The 16,285-nt window shown below is 38.3% G+C and overlaps 1 long non-coding RNA gene across 1 annotated transcript; it reads right to left on the bottom strand.

Annotated features, from left to right (window-relative positions):
* Positions 1–14,165: 14,165 nt before the first annotated feature.
* LOC145126066 (uncharacterized) lies at positions 14,166–15,889 on the bottom strand. The gene is made up of 3 exons (XR_013716284.1): positions 15,612–15,889; positions 14,923–15,088; positions 14,166–14,410 (listed from the first exon to the last, which is right to left on the bottom strand). It is a non-coding gene; the product is annotated as an uncharacterized LOC145126066 (long non-coding RNA).
* Positions 15,890–16,285: the final 396 nt, after the last annotated feature.

Raw genomic sequence — 16,285 nt, 5'->3', positions numbered from 1 at the left:
GTTACGTTTTTGAGGATCATGGATTTTAACCGAGTAATTATGAAGTTTGAGTTGTAAACTTAATAAATGAGATTTTGTGAAATACATTATGAGAATTATGTGAGTTTAAATGAAAATTTTGTTTTGAAAATTTACGGTGTTACAAGTTGGTATCAGAGCCTTGGTTTGAGGGATTCGGATGCACCTTCGGGTAAATCTGGACTCAAACTGAGGATTTGAGAAAAAATTTCTAGGAAATGATTTTTCTAAAACGAGCAAGAGTTTCTAAGAGAATACGAGAAGGAGCAGTGTGTACAATCAGCCATAGCCCGAACGGTGATTTCCCAAAATACCCTATTTGTGCTATGAGATATTTTGTGATATTCTGCATGCTAGAGGATAGGCTAGGTATTTCATATTTTAGGACTAGAGTAGCCTGATTTGTGATGCCTTAGCCTAGGAGTTGTTGTTATCTGTGATGTGCTTTCGAGTATGTGCGGAGTAAGAGTATCCAGTAGGAATATTACAGGGATAGAGTTTCGAGTAGAGGAGTAATCTAGGAGAGACACCTAGATGAGCATTGGAGAAACCTACTGAGAGAGTAGTTAGATGCCCGCGTGGGGTAGAGTTGCCTAAGTTCGGTGACACCTGTTGAGTATGAGCAGAGCAATAGAGTTGTAACCTAGAGTGGGTTTTACGTGTTTAGTCGATGCCCGAATGCTGCTTGCTTCGTGCTTTGTGGAACTCCCGATGATGAGAGTCAGCTACCAAGTGAATGTGACGATATTTAGGAGGTAGATGGCTGGCATCATAAGGAGTTCTTCAGCAGCTGATGGCGGGAAAGAGTGAGAACCTAGGAAGAGCCTAGGGAGTGACCATGGTCACATGAGTGCACTGACAGAGTAGAGCATTTTGCTGGGGAGCGAGCACGCACGACGGGATTGGTGATTGAGAAGGTTGAGCAGCTACTTAGGAACTCTGGGATGGTCCGTGTAGAAAGTATGGGTAGATGTGGCAGGTAGTATGGGCCCGTACTACTGAAAGCAGAGGACCCATACTCGATGCAGGGAGTATTCCGGAGGATCTAAGTAGCATTTTGAGAGGTGATGTCATGGTTTGGGTACCATGATTTGTAGCAGATCGAGAGGTGATGTCATGGTTCGAGTACCATGCTAAGTAGCAGTTTGAGAGGTGATTTCATGGTTCGGGTACCATGATTTGTAGCAGATCGAGAGGTGATGTCATGGTTCGAGTACCATGATAAGTAGCAGATTGAGTAGTGATGTCATGGTTCGAGTACCATGCTAAGTAGCAGTTTGAGAGGTGATATCATGGTTCGGGTACCATGATTTGTAGCAGATCGAGAGGTGATGTCATGGTTCGAGTACCATGATAAGTAGCAGATTGAGTAGTGATGTCGTGGTTCGAGTACCATGCTTTGTAGCGGACTGAGAAGAGAGGACGTGGTTCGAGTACCATGATATGTAGCAGATTAAAAGGAGATAACATGGATCGAGTACCATGGTTTATAGCAGATCAAGAGGTGGCCACATGGTTCGAGTACCATGACCTGTGGCGGTTAGTGTTACTGGTGCTACCAGTTATTCCGTTGTTATTGGTTAGACCGACATCGGATGCGATAGAGTATGAGGTCAGAGGGTCATGCGGAACAAGTTCCACCGAAGCATCCCTTGTGAGGGAAGTCGAGATGATTCCAATGTATTTTTGGTGTGATTTCAGATGAAGTCGCAAGGCTCAAGGATGAGTAGAGGTGGCGTTTATGGAGGATTGCGGCATGAGTTGAGCAATCAGCCGATGGTGGGAATGTCACCTTCTGTGACCTGGGTGGTATTATTTCCGTTTCCTCTGGGGAAACATAAGAGGTGTTGAGATTTCGGTTTCTGAACTTGGGGGTAAACACTGTGGGGTAGCATTGATGGCGATCTTCCACCAGAATATTTGGGCAGTATGTCTGCCGCGAGGTAATGATATGGCATGAGCAGGTTGTCAGTGGGAACTGAGATGGTCAAGGACAAGGATACAACCTATTTGAGTATACCAGGGCATGTATTAGCCGCAGCGTCAGACGATCAAGAAGAGGGTATTGGGGCGGTGGCTCTCATTGTCTATGACGAGTATCGAGTGTGGTAGTGAGGTCTCCGCTCTTATTACAACCCACGTGATGGAACATTGGTTGAGGAATCGAGGATGAGGAGTATGATAGTTCATTATTTTTAGATTAAGAGTCAGAGTTACTACTGGACAGTTGAGATGTTCGGTAATGGGATGGTATGAGATTCTGTATGATTAGAGGCAATCATGATGAGAAGTTTCTGAGGATTTCATCCGAGATTCGGGGTATTTGGAGTCGCGGGGTCTCTATCGGGGAGACCACCGAGCATTGCGTAGTACCTTCCAAGAGTAAGAGTGACGTTCCTGGTGGAAACAGTCTGTGGAATAGATTATTGGTACGCCAATTGGTGATGGTTCGCACCCTGAGTGGGGGAGAACCGGGTATTCTATCGAGAGGATCAGAGATTTGTTCAAGAGCGGTTAGGGAGTTGGATAGAGACATGCACTATGGATTCATGAGACCAGGGTTATTGGTGGTCGAGGCGAGTTGCAGAGGGAGTTAATGCATGTTGTACGCGTTCAAGAAAGGATGAGTGTCTGCACGGCGGGTAGCCGTGGTCTGAGGCCTTGTGGTAGACAAGAATTTTTCGAGGTGGTTGGTTCGTAGGGATACTTCGGCAGTTGGTAAATTTTGGTTCGATGAATGGATTATTCTATGCTCTTTGGAAAGGGTAAGAGATGATCGGGCATCCAATTTCCGGGTCGGCGTGCGTAATCTCGCTTGGTTTTGAGCAACAGAGGAAAGAGTTTCGGAGGGTCACCTTCGTGTTCTGAGTCGTTGGCGATTTCTCCGTGTTTCAATTTGGGAGATTGAGTATTCCGGGATTACAAGTGGCACAAGAGAAAGATCGGTTGCGAGATCCCGAGGAAGCAATGCAGTATCTGAGTATGATGCCATAAGTATGAGATCAATAGTAGAGTCAAGACACTGCGAGGCGCTGTGATGGTGTACCGGGGTATCCGAGTTAATGTCCTAAATCTCGGATTATTTTGAGTTTTGAGATGGCAAGTGGTGTATCAAGTATCTACGGTTCCAGTGGGGGCCCTTCGGCCAATTAACATCAAGCGGGATTATTCGAGAATGTGGATTGCAGCAGGGAAAGTTATTTTGTTATGACAGATGTCGTCAGAAATAGCAATGCATAATTTGGGTAAGTGTGTACACCTATCTATGGTTGGTCCGCAGGGCATGTGTTAATGATCGCAGTGTGACGTCGACCTGAGGATGAGATTGTGAAGTGGTAAGAGCAAGTGCGGTAAGATTGTGGGGAGCTGCAGTTTCAATGAGTTAGTGAGAGGTTGTGGTGATGCTACGGGGAGCCGTAGTACTCAATATTCAGTGAGAGGTTTGGGGATGCTACAGGGAGCCGTAGTACTCACTATTCAGTGAAAGGTTGTGGTGATGCTACGGGGAGCCGTAGTACTCACTATTCAGTGAGAGGTTGTTGTGATGTTGCGGGGAGCTGTAGTACTCACTATTCAGTGAGAGGTTGTTGTGATGATGCGGGGAGCCGTAGTACTCACTATTCAGTGAGAGGTCGTTATGATACTGCGGGGAGCCGTAGTACCCACTAGTCAGCGAGAGAATGTTGTGATGAAGTACTCTCTGATCAGAGCATGACGCTTAAGGGTTTTAGGCTTGGGTACCCCTAATATTTGAGTTTGTGGAAGCCTGGTGGTCGAACCAGGGTGAGACTGGGGTCTCCATATTTGTCGGGAGTCGTTATATTCTGAATTGAGTAGTGGTTGTCGCAACCAAAAAGAAGTGGATAACTGGGGTATGCATGGGTTGCGGGTCATGAGTCATGAGTTGAGTGGTTCATTGGGACGAGTGATTCCAACTCTGGGTCATACCAAACTCTCGAGTTTGATTTTGGCTCTGGTAGTGCATCGGGTAGGCAAGATGAGATTCCAGATTCAGAGATGAGTTCCATGTTGAAGGGTATTGGTTGTCATCTGGTGTCTTAGACTAGTGTAGGTCAGTGCTTGGTACGGGAGATACCACAAGATGCATGGAACTATGAGCAGTAGACGACAGAGGTCGGGGTTGAGTCGATCTTTAGTTGGGATTGTAGTGTTCGTTTGGAGTAAAGATAACCTTGTGACTTGTGTGTCACAATGGACCGAGATAGTGTTGTGGGAAGGAAGGCGGCGAGACGTGTTAGGCATGTAGTGGGTAATCTTTGGAGGCCCAACTGTGAGGTCGAGAGTAGACCAGGTGCTAAAGGTTAAAAAGAGATATCTGGGGGAAAGTGAAGGATTACGATTTTTAGATGTTTGAGGACTTCTGAGCGAGCATGATCATTTTGTTCTTGTGTCGGAGAACAGGGTATTGAAATTTTATTGTTTGGATGGGTTCGGATGGTAGTTCGGTGGATGAGCCATGGTGGGAGGTCAACCCTTTTGTTCCTTGGGGTGTGTTTCGGATCGTTTGGTATGAGTGATCGGTCGTCGATTTTTGGACTTTGTCTTGTGTGAATTAGTGGAGCAGTGAGTTATCAGGGTTGGTGTTCGAGGAGCATATATCATGGTGATAGCTTGAATAGGCGGTCTGGCGGTGGGCCAGGCCACTAGAGTTTCCAGAGTTTGGGAATGTCAAAAAGGGGTAACTTAGCGGCAGAAGGGTTGGTTTGGTTCTGGACTTGGGAATTTCTGTGTGGATTCAGGTGTCCATGGAAAAAGATATCGGTGTGGTAGGAGATCATTTCGGTAGTGCTTTCGGGTTGTTGGATTCAATCTATGTGTGGTTAAGGAGCGATTTCGAGGGCGAAATCTAATTCAAGTGGGGGAGAATTGTAACATCCGGTTTACCAGGTATATTGTTTTGAGTATTTAATTCAAGGATTTTGGAGGGACTCGACGAGTTGGTGCCTCAACTCGTCGAGTAGGGTCGTAACTTGGCGACGTGGTTAATGAATGGACTCGACGAGTCGGAGAGATGACTCGTCGAGTCAGCGCTGTTGGCAGAAATCCTAATTTTACCGGGCTTGGGCCTATTTAAAGGCACTTATAGCCTCCTTAACCCCCCCCCCCCCATCAGTATCATTCGTCACTTGAGAGAAACCCTAGAGTCATTGGTGAGCAAGAGAGGGAAAAGCACTCATTGCAGGTCATTCCTTAGGGAGAAGATCAAGGGTGTTGCAAGGATCAAGAAGAGAGCTTGTGGATCTATTTCATCCCCATCTTCACCTTCAGATCAAGGTATGAAGCCCTTACCTTTCCTGTTTTATTGAATAGATCCTTTGAGTGTGAAAAATTAGGGCTCATATCACTTTTGGTGGGGTTTTGGGTGCATCAAACCCCCCCCCCTTCTTCTGAGTATGCCATAGATCTCGATCTTGTATGATCCAGAGAGTCAAAAAGTAGGAAGCCATTGTTGTGCAAACATGAGGTTTTGAAGTTAGGAAGCTTTAATGGAGTCTAAATGTCATATAGAGCAAAATATGCTATGCATGGATATCAATATCGGACCTTTATGTGACTTTTGGGTATTAGGAGGTCAGATCTATGAGTTAGAGTTACAGATCTAACCTCAAGTGGTTGAATGAGAAATCCGATGGAGCCAACTCGCCGAGTACATGGGATGACTCAACGAGTCGTAGCGGGTGTGACCTAGTAGCCTGGACCCAGTGTTAACTCATCGAGTTGGGAGTTAACTCAGTGAGCTGAGTGAACCCTAGGATGAACGTGGAGAATACGAGTGGACTCGGCGAGTCTCAGGTGTGCACTCGGCGAGTCAGGTCAACCTTGACTGTTGACTCCGTCTGGTTTCCTGTTGACTTCCTGGGTAGGTCAATAAGAGGCAGGAATGGCCATGGAGGGGTAAAATAGACTTTTACCCATCCCGAGGGTAAGAAAGGGGAAAAAAGGACTTAAGGAGTAAATGAGTAATAAAGCGGATAATGATTGAAATGCTTGTCTGATGTGTTAGGCGAAGGCTAGTCCAAGATTTCCGAGTGCTTGTCGGTTACCTGCTAGTCGAGGTGAGTCTTTTCACTATACTTTACCTAGAGTGGTAATTATGTGTGACCAGAGGGTCTTATGTGCTTGCTTGAGTTATGCATGATTGTGTGATATGTATTGTATGCTATATTGTTTGTTGCTTAGACCGGACCAGAGGGTCCAACGAACTATGAGGCCAGAGGGTTCTCAATCAGACCAGACCGGAGGGTCCAATGAGCTAGACCGGACCAGAGGGTCCAATGAGCTACGGGACTGGAGGGTCCCGCTGAGACACATAGACCAGAGAGTCTTACAGAGTATAGCCTCGAGTGGCGAATTGTTGTATGTGGTATTTTAGGGAACTCACTAAGCTTCGTGCTTACCGTGTTATGTGTTATGTGTTTCAGGTTGTTCTCAGGATCGTGGGAAGGCACTGGCTTGATTGTACACACCAGTGAGAGAGTTACGTTTTTGAGGATCCTGGATTTTAACTAAGTAATTATGAAGTTTGAGTTGTAAACTTAATAAATGAGATATTTGTGAAATACATTATGAGAATTATGTGATTTTAAATGAAAATTTTGTTTTGAAAATTTACGGTGTTACAATAGTGTAAATACCTGGAAAGGAGGGTTTGATCTTCCCATCCTTTATGTCCTGGAAGTAATTGAGGCAGCTTTGTTTGCAGTGCCCTTTTTCATGACAGTGGAAGCACTCTGCTTCCTTCGGATTGGAAGAGGGATTAGCAGAACCAGCCTTGGTCCCAGTAGAAGAGGATCCATCAAGAGACTTTCCCTTGCGGCTCTTGTAGGGAGCCTTCCTCTTCTTTCCCTTCCCATGTCCGATTACCAGAATAGGGGCAGAAGTAGTAGTAGGAGTAGACACAACCGACTTGCCTTTCAGGTTGCTTTCTGTAGTCCTAAGAAGGCCTTGAATCTTGCTAAGAGTGACCTCCTCATTGTTCATATGATAAGTCATATGAAAATGATCATAACAAGAAGGTAAAGAGTGTAGAATAATATCTATGGCCAACTCTTCATCAAAATTGACATTAAATTTAAGAAAGCGGTCCACAAATCTCTGCATCTTCTGCAAGTGGGCCGTGATGGGTTCACCATCCTTCATTTTGGTTGTGATCATGGAGGCAATGATCTCATACCTTTCCTGCCGAGCACTTTGATGGTATCTTTCCATCAAATCTTGATACATTTCAAAAGGATAGTAGTCCTCATAGGACTTCTGCAGCTCAGTAGTCATGGTGGCAATCATTAGACACAACACCTTTGTCGCATCCCTCTCATGAGCAGTGTGTTCAGCGATTTGTTCAGGAGTAACAGTGGTGACATCAATCTCCTTGAGCTCTTTATCTAGGACATATTCTTTGTCCTCATAGCGAATGTTCTGATGTTTCGAATCCAGTCATTGAAGTTCGAGCCATCGAAAATGACCCTCCCACATAGGTTTATGAGGGAGAAAGAGCCTGAAGGGATTGGGTTGGAAGCATTGTTTGGGATTGACATATGTAAAAGAAGAACAAAGTTTAGTTTAGATGATAATCCTTAATATTACACCCAATATGAAATATTAAGGCTAGGACCCAACACATTATTCTACAATTGCGAAGAAGGATGCCGTAATCCAATTGTAAAATATTTGAAGGTAGGTAAATGACGATTTACCAATTTCCACCATGAAAAGCGAAATAGATTATTAAGTTTTAATTGGTTTGAAATTCCTAGATCTTTGAGATTAATTAAACTTTTTCAATGTCATGTTTAAGTCTCGATTGTGTCCTTCAAGTTTGTGACTGTGATGTCGAGGATCACAAACAAGGTGTGAATAACTATGCAAATTAGCTTGGTACACCCAATGTTATAAATCACCTAATCAACGTGCCGGCTAACCAAACACGCTCCATTGAACTTTGATTAACATCAAGTTACCCTTTGCCACACATTGTCAGTCCCAAATTAGTGTGTCGGTTAACCACACACGCTCCACTAACGACCTAACAAGGTGCAAAGTGTAATTTCATGGATTAGCACCATTTCACATTTTTCCTAAAGTAACTAAGATTGGGAATTTTAATAAAAGTTTAGTTACTTTATTTTTTTAAATCATTATACTTTTAATGAGGGAGAATTAATGTCCTATCCTACCCGTTCGGCTTACGACCTTCCACCAGTCAAGGAAGCGGTGGGTGAGAGTGGACACCCATTAAACTACCATTTTATAAGCAGTAAGCTTATACCCCCCCCCCCTTATAGACCGGCTTCGTGAATGAGGCCTACTAACGGTAAGACCGACTTGTCTTATATATATATATATATATATATATATATATATATATATATATATATATATATATATATATATATATATATATATATATATATATATATTATTAAACTTAGAATATTATAAAGTATAAGGGTTGAATTTTAACTTTTAAAACTCTAGGGTTTGGAATTAAAGTTTCATTAGTGTGACTTTACAAATTCCAAAACTTGAGGGCAAGTTTTGAAACTTGTCAAAACTGTTCACATTCATAACTTATGAGTTTAATAGGATTTTAATGTATGAGACATTTCATTTTCCATAACTTGAGGACAAGTTATGGAGGTCATTAAAATTCATTTGGATCATTTTTCTAACAACTAAAATTATCACATAATTTATGATCTAACTAAACTCATAATCAAGATAACTTCTAGTCAACAATTTGAAAGCAATTTTGTTTATCATAAAAACAATAATTATTTTAAAACTTTGACAATTATCCTGTGGTTGGATGGGTACAAGCACTACCATATCATAAAAAACATTTCCAACGATCCAAAACAATTTATGGTAGTGTTCCCAATCCAAACCAGGCCAAGAAACTCGAAATTCTGCAAACAGTGCCTTGAACTCGTCAAGTACATGAACTGGACTCGGCGAATTGTTGTGGTACTGGGTGGACTTGTCGATTCTATTCATGTACTCGGCGAGTTCACCAGTCATGGGCCAAAATTTCGATTTTTTCAGCTTTAAAAAACTAGTAAGCATCAAATATAATAGAAAACAATCCAAGGCTCTTATACCACTGTTGGGTTTTGAGCACTATAACACTCCTATGGTGCACATGCAACCCTAAATTCTTTGGATCTGTGTTTTCTCTATTATACATATTTTCAATTTTTCCAAAGCATTGTCCTAACTAGCATACAAATTGCCAAATGAATAAAACATCTAGATAGATGACATACCTTTTGAAGGACTTGTAGTTCTTGACCTTTGAAAGCTTGAGCACCTCAAGTGTGACGCCTCTAATGGTTCACAAACACCAATATGCAAGTGGATGACTTAAGAGAATAAGCTACTTATCTCAATGAGAAGGTGTAATCGATTTTCGCTCATGGAGGGTTCTATTTATAGTGTTGCACATGCTAGGGTTACATTTTGTAAACCCTAATGCTCCATGACTTTCCACATTCTTATGCTCCATTGGTTTAACCTCCATGGACTATCCATGGATTAACTTATTGGTTTAGCCCATTAAACAATCATGGATCATTAGCCCACACTACAAGAATCATTGATTTACATAATCAATCCCCATATATTTAATTAGTCTCTTTTGACCACAAAATTAATTCTTGATCAATACTAATTAAATAATTTCATATTAATATATTATACTTGTAATATATTAATAAACAATAAATAACCTTATTCTCAAAATTCATCCTATCAAATTGCACTGGTGAAGGCAACCCAAAAGGACCATGCTACAATCGGGTCAAGTACATACCAGTTATAGTTATGGGCTTAGACACCAAATCCAACACTAACATGATCTAGTGAAGCATCCATCAAGTTCAGAACTTTTTACCTTCTAGAGGTTGCTTGAGGGTTGAAAATCCCAGATCTACATTGCTTGAAACATTCCAAGTGCACTCCAATGATATTCTTTCTTCAAAAATGAAAACAGAACAATCAAATAGATCAAAAACTCTCAAATGAATATTAGGGTTTGCAAGGGGTCGTTTGGAGGTTTGAGTCTAAAGGTGGAAGGGATTTATGAGGGTTAAGGTATTTAAATAGGGCTCAAAATCTCGGATTTATGGTTTGCATATCCGTCGAATATGCGCTATGTACCCCTTGAGTACGCCCTACATACTCAAAATCATCCGCGTCACCTTTTAATGACCAACGCCCAACGTACACCCCAAGTACGCCCAACATAGGGACCATTTTTGAAACAAATATATATATTTTGAATCAAGAAATTAAATACTTCATTTGGTTGGGTGTTACATTTCTATACCCTTTAAGGATTTCATCGGAATTTCGTCACTGCCTCCGATTGAATATTGCATTACAATCGATTTCATTCCACCACGAACCTACCGATGGTGATTTACTTCCCTCTTCTCATTTCCCATTAAGAAATACTTAGTTCAGTCCGATTTCCACCATCGCCATGTCTGCATACGCGATCCAAAGCTGCTAGGAAAAAACGAAGGTTTAGAGGAGGACACCACCGTGGCCACCACCTCCACCGGCGTTGCGATCGTCCTAATTGATAAAACGTAATTTCATATTTTTCACATGTAATTGATCATTTCACTTAATTTGTACCATGCTATTCTGATTCTCCTTTCTCATCCCTTGGTCTTGGATTCTGAATCACAGCTAACCCTATTTTCATTCGGTTTCTATCAGGAGGTCATTTCCGATCAAAATTAAACAGCGGATTCTTCAGCCATTTGATTGTTTCCAGACCTCGAATAATTCCAAGGTTTCCAGTATGTTTACTTGAATATAGGTGTTCCGCCAACAGTATAGTTTACCGGTTTTCCTTATTGCTTCTCTTCCACCCATAATCATCGATAAATTTAACCCCTTAGATGATACTATCTACGTACAGGTTAATAGAAACGAGAGTAATTCTATGATATTATATAATTATAATGATAATCGACTATAATGAAGTTGGGATAGTTTTTTAGCTTTGCAGTTTGAAATCGAATAACTAGGTAAGTTAAAAGTTTGAAACATAAGGAAATCACTCTCTGTCACACACCAACACACCCCCTTTCTCTATCTATGTACACGTCAGTACCACTGTTTGCCTTCGTATGTTGATAGAGAGACGAGTCTAGGGTTTAACTTTAGATTTGAGCGAAGCTATAGTTGGATTTTGGGTTAATTTTTTTATTTCGATTTTCATTTCCTCCTATTCTAACATATATAGGGTTCTACAAGACACTAAATGTCAAAATTGTTATGTAGGAATAGGATTTTTCCTCAAATGTGTTATATGGGGTTATTTGTTTTTATCTGATCTATTCAAATACAAATTTTTCTCCTTTTGGTCATAAGTACTTTTGTTCCTCAAAGTCATATGTTAGAGTAACATAAGGTTTGTGAAATGCAAGACAAAAGGTATGCACTCAAATATATATATATATATATATATATATATATATATATATATATAGAGAGAGAGAGAGAGAGAGTTAGGTTCAAGTATTCTAACTAAGTATTGTATGAATGTATGAATCATTGTGGACCAATCAATTTTTAAGAAATATTAAATAATTAATAAGTTGCTTAAGGGGTATAATAGTAATCTTAACCTATTTATTTTTAGTAAATATTGAAAACATTTAATATCCCTTTGAATTAGGAATTTAGTTTAAAACCCTACAATACATCTACGCCTCATCCCTCACCATCGTCTCGTTAACCATCAGGCTTCTTCCTGTTAGAGTCGCGCTGTAATCCTAGGGTTAAATGATCGACCTTGATGCCTAAATCCAGTGCTCAAATGATCGACCATGCCACCAGCAGGTCACCGACTCCACCAGTGCCTCCTACTTCAATCGAGATCACCAGCAGCTCATCCCTCCCGATTTTTACTCCTCCACATGCCTCCACCCCAATGGGGCTTCAGCGACTCTCGTTCTACGTTTTTTGCTTCTGGGTTTGGGTATAGAGCGTATCCATAGTGATCTCCAAGCTCCATGCCCTCCTATTTCCATTCCTTTTTGCCCTAATTTCACTCATATTAGATTCGTTGATGGAGTGGCAGTCGGATCCGATGATTCTCATGCAATTTGAATCAAATTGGATAAGCTCACATCAAAGATCCAATCACTTGGTTTGTCTTCTACCTTCCATTCCTCTGAATTATCGTAATTTACTTCTTAGTATGTATTGTTGAAAACGTGACAAACAACGGTTTTTCAACATCTATCCTAAGGATCCCACAACACAATTTAATTTTTAAGAATCTAATCCAACAAGTTTATAGAAAGGTAAGAATGTTCTGATCCTTTGCTTCTCGGTTTTATTATATAACAAGTGGAGAATGTAATCAGATTCTTGATAAGAACTATAAAACAGCTCAACTTTCAATTCTGAAATAGATATACAATAACAACTAACCAGATATGGATTATACAGAATGACCATTACTCTAGTATTTTAAATCAAACAAATACAATGAGATATAGAAACTTAGAAAAAAGACTGAGTTCTACATGGTTGGAGCTGTAAATGTTAAGCCTTAATACTCATATTAGTTAGCATAGAAAGACTCGACATTTAGAGGGATCTGTCACCTGAGTAGCAGTAGACTAAATGTGGCCATGGATATTCCTTTGATTTTGTTTTTCTTTCCTTCGTTTTGACAAAAATTCAGTGGAGTGTTGATGGGTTTTGGGTTTGATTGTTCTTGATAGAAATGGATAAATGGAATGGATTTCTGGGGTTAATGTTTTACAGGAAATTGTTTGTTTTGCTTGACAGAATTCGATGTGGTGTTTATTGCTTGAAATTGCCATGGAAAGAAGATTAAGCAATATCAATGAGTGGTTGTATTTCTCATTTGCAGGTATACATGAAATCAAGAACAAGAATGTTCTTGTTTTCTTGGCTGGGAACGAAACGAGAGATATCAAAGCAAACCATGGTACATATGAAACTTACAACATTCTACTGGAATGGAATCTTGAATTCTGATTCTGTCAGAATAGAATCTTGAAAATGAACATTGTATGGGATGAATATGAACAATGACCATCAATCTTCCAAAAAGAATGGATTATTCTACCAGAATAATATACAATATAATGAAAAAATATATGTAATAGTATATTCTGGTAGAATGATTTATATATTGTGTTTTTTTGTTATTTATAAGTGTAACATTCTCATAGAATAGTAAATAAATTTTTTTCTTTTCTAAGAATGTAATGAAATTTTTTTAACTTGTATCCAAAATTTTGTTATTCTTCAAGAAGTTCATTAAATCAAAATATATATTATGTCAGAATATGTATTCTTGTATGGTTCAATCATATTTGTTATTTTTCAATAAATTGATAAACATATTCCGTCAAAATTTCCGAATTAGGAGAATTATCATCTATACAATCAGATTTTTAAAATTAATAGAATCTATTTTCCCTTAAAATATGTAATTTTCTTTTTTTAAATTGATGTTAATTGACTAAAATACCCTTAGAATGAAATTAGATGATATTTTTTAATTATATTTAATTTAATAATATGTATTATTCACTTTCCAAAAATAAGTAAAATGATTGGCCCACAATCATTCCTACATCCACACAATAATTAGTTAGAATAGAATAACCTAAGCCTATATATATATATATATATATATATATATATATATATATATATATATATATATATATATATATATATATATATATATATATAAGGCAAGGTTATTTTGTTTTTACTAAGTATTGTGTGCCGGAATGCACAGATCTAGACCAACGGATGAAATTAATCAATGGACATGATTTGATAGTGTATGATATTACAATGGGGTAACATGTACCATATAATCACACAATTTTTAGCAAAAGGGTATTTTGGACAATTAACTACATTTATAAAAGGAAATTTTCGGATTTTTAGGGATGATTAATTCTCCTAATTTAAAAAAAAAATCTGAATTTTTTAATTAATTCAATTTCAATTTTTACCGATTTTATTCTGTCAGAATATTTTTTGTTAGAATGATGCTCTTTCAGAATTTTATTCTAATAGAATATTATTGAAGAAAAACAAAATTCTTGAATCAGATGTTGAAAAATAACAAACATTCTAATATATTCTTATACATCCGAACTTAAATACAAATTCATACATATTCTTACAGACTAAACTCCTTATACATTTTAATATAACTATACATATTCTAAAAGAATATCAACAAAAATGATTAAAATTCTTAAAAAATAACAACATTCTTAAATTGTGAGTATTATCAAACTTTATTCATTCTTCAAGTTATTCCTATTAGGTCTTCAACGCCTTCTTCCAGCCATTCCTATCACAAATACAACAAAAACCAATAATTGTTAAAAACATGTTACTTGCAATTAACTATCACTTAATATATTCTGGTAGAATACATAGAATATGACAGAATACATATAATACATTCTGGCAGAATACAACGATTTTATTCTGGTAGAATACATTCTGATAGAATACATAGAATACATTCAAAAGTATTGTATTTACTGCTAATATAATTTTAGATTTCAAAAATACAATAACGAGGGACAATAGAAATTGGAATTCAAAATCACAAATCGAACCAAAATAATACACAGACAAATTAATTATCTTTTTAAACAATTACATAAAACATGTGTTGCTAGTAATTCTGACAGAATGCATACCACAAGGTTAAATTCTTTAAATTCTCTTTCAAACATTTCAACAAACACTTGTTAGGCATTATCATCAAACAAGCCAAAAACCATATTTGATTTACTTGCAATAGTTTACCTATAAACATAATTTCCAGCAACATATTTGATTTAGAATGCATACCACAAGGTTCAAAGCCAAACACCCATACTAGCTGCTGATCTGCCTTACTTCTCTCTTCCAACTGATTTCGCCGACAACGAGATGGGAACCCACGATGGATGGCTGAGGATCGACAGTCCGCCCTCAATTTGCAGCCGTCTCAGCCGCCTCCCTCCCATCACGATTTCTAAACCACCGGACCACCATTAGAACGATCATGTAAATATATTCTAATAGAATCTGGAATGTAATTATTTTTGTAGAATGATCATGAAAATATATTCTAATAGAAATAGATATGATACATTCATCTAACCATTTTTATTGTATTGTTTATAAATCCAAGGTTTAAAGCGTTATTAATTGGGTTAATACAAAATTCAGTGAATTTTATCTTGTAGTGGAAGCCTTTATATAAAAAGAACTAATAAGAAAGATGGAAACTTAACATGGTGATTACAGTCGATGTATTCCTATATCCTTTCTTTCTGCTTGCTTTTTTGATTAATTTGTTAGGGGCTCGAATATCAGCAAAATGCAATTACATTGTTTTACTATGTAGAAGTATCAATGATTTTTTTCTTCCTTAAAGAATTCAATCAAATTCAGATCGAGATAAAACTGAACCCAAGATAATAAATTGGATTTACAAATAAATTTATTGATTAAAGAAACCCACAATATTGAGAGAGTAGGATGAAATAATAAACCTGTTATAAAATTTCGCATCATGTTGCAGACATGGAGTCGGCACCCTCTGTGAAAACATTGAGTCGACACCATCTGTAGGTGTGGCGGCAATAAGCGCCATCTTGAGGAGGCAAGGCGGTGGTAGATCGAGATTGTCTCTTGCTTCATATCAGGTACCAAAAATACCCTTGATCATAATACACTTGCCGGATGCGATTGTCTCAGATGAAGAAAGAGACGTCAATGGTTGTGATTTGGTGTTTGATGGCTGCTGTGGGGAAAGAACACGTCAATTACTTTTGTGGTATGGTGGTTTTTGTAAGGTTTAAAAACTGATTGCAATTTTTTAGGGATTTGATTTGATTTTAATTTTGGAATTTATGTAATATACAAGCAATATTACTAATTTATCCTTATTGATTTATTTAAAAAATTAATTTGTGCTAATATCTGATTGGTCCATATGTGCACACAATACTTGTTGAAAACATTTGAACCTAACTCTCTCTCTCTCTCTATATATATATATATATATATATATATATATATATATATATATATATATATATATATATATATATATATATATCATGGTTGCAGAAATCGAGATTAATCGGCGATTAATCGTGGATTAATCGTTTGGCGTTCTCCAACCGTCGAGGATTAGGGCATTAATCGGAAATTTAGGATTAAT

This window comes from Lactuca virosa, chromosome 7 (assembly GCF_052849685.1).
Source record: "Lactuca virosa cultivar CGN04683 chromosome 7, Lactuca_virosa_CGN04683_v6, whole genome shotgun sequence".
Taxonomy (NCBI): domain Eukaryota; kingdom Viridiplantae; phylum Streptophyta; class Magnoliopsida; order Asterales; family Asteraceae; genus Lactuca; species Lactuca virosa.
Note: the sequence above shows the minus strand (reverse complement) of the source record. Positions and strands in the feature narration are given on the sequence as shown.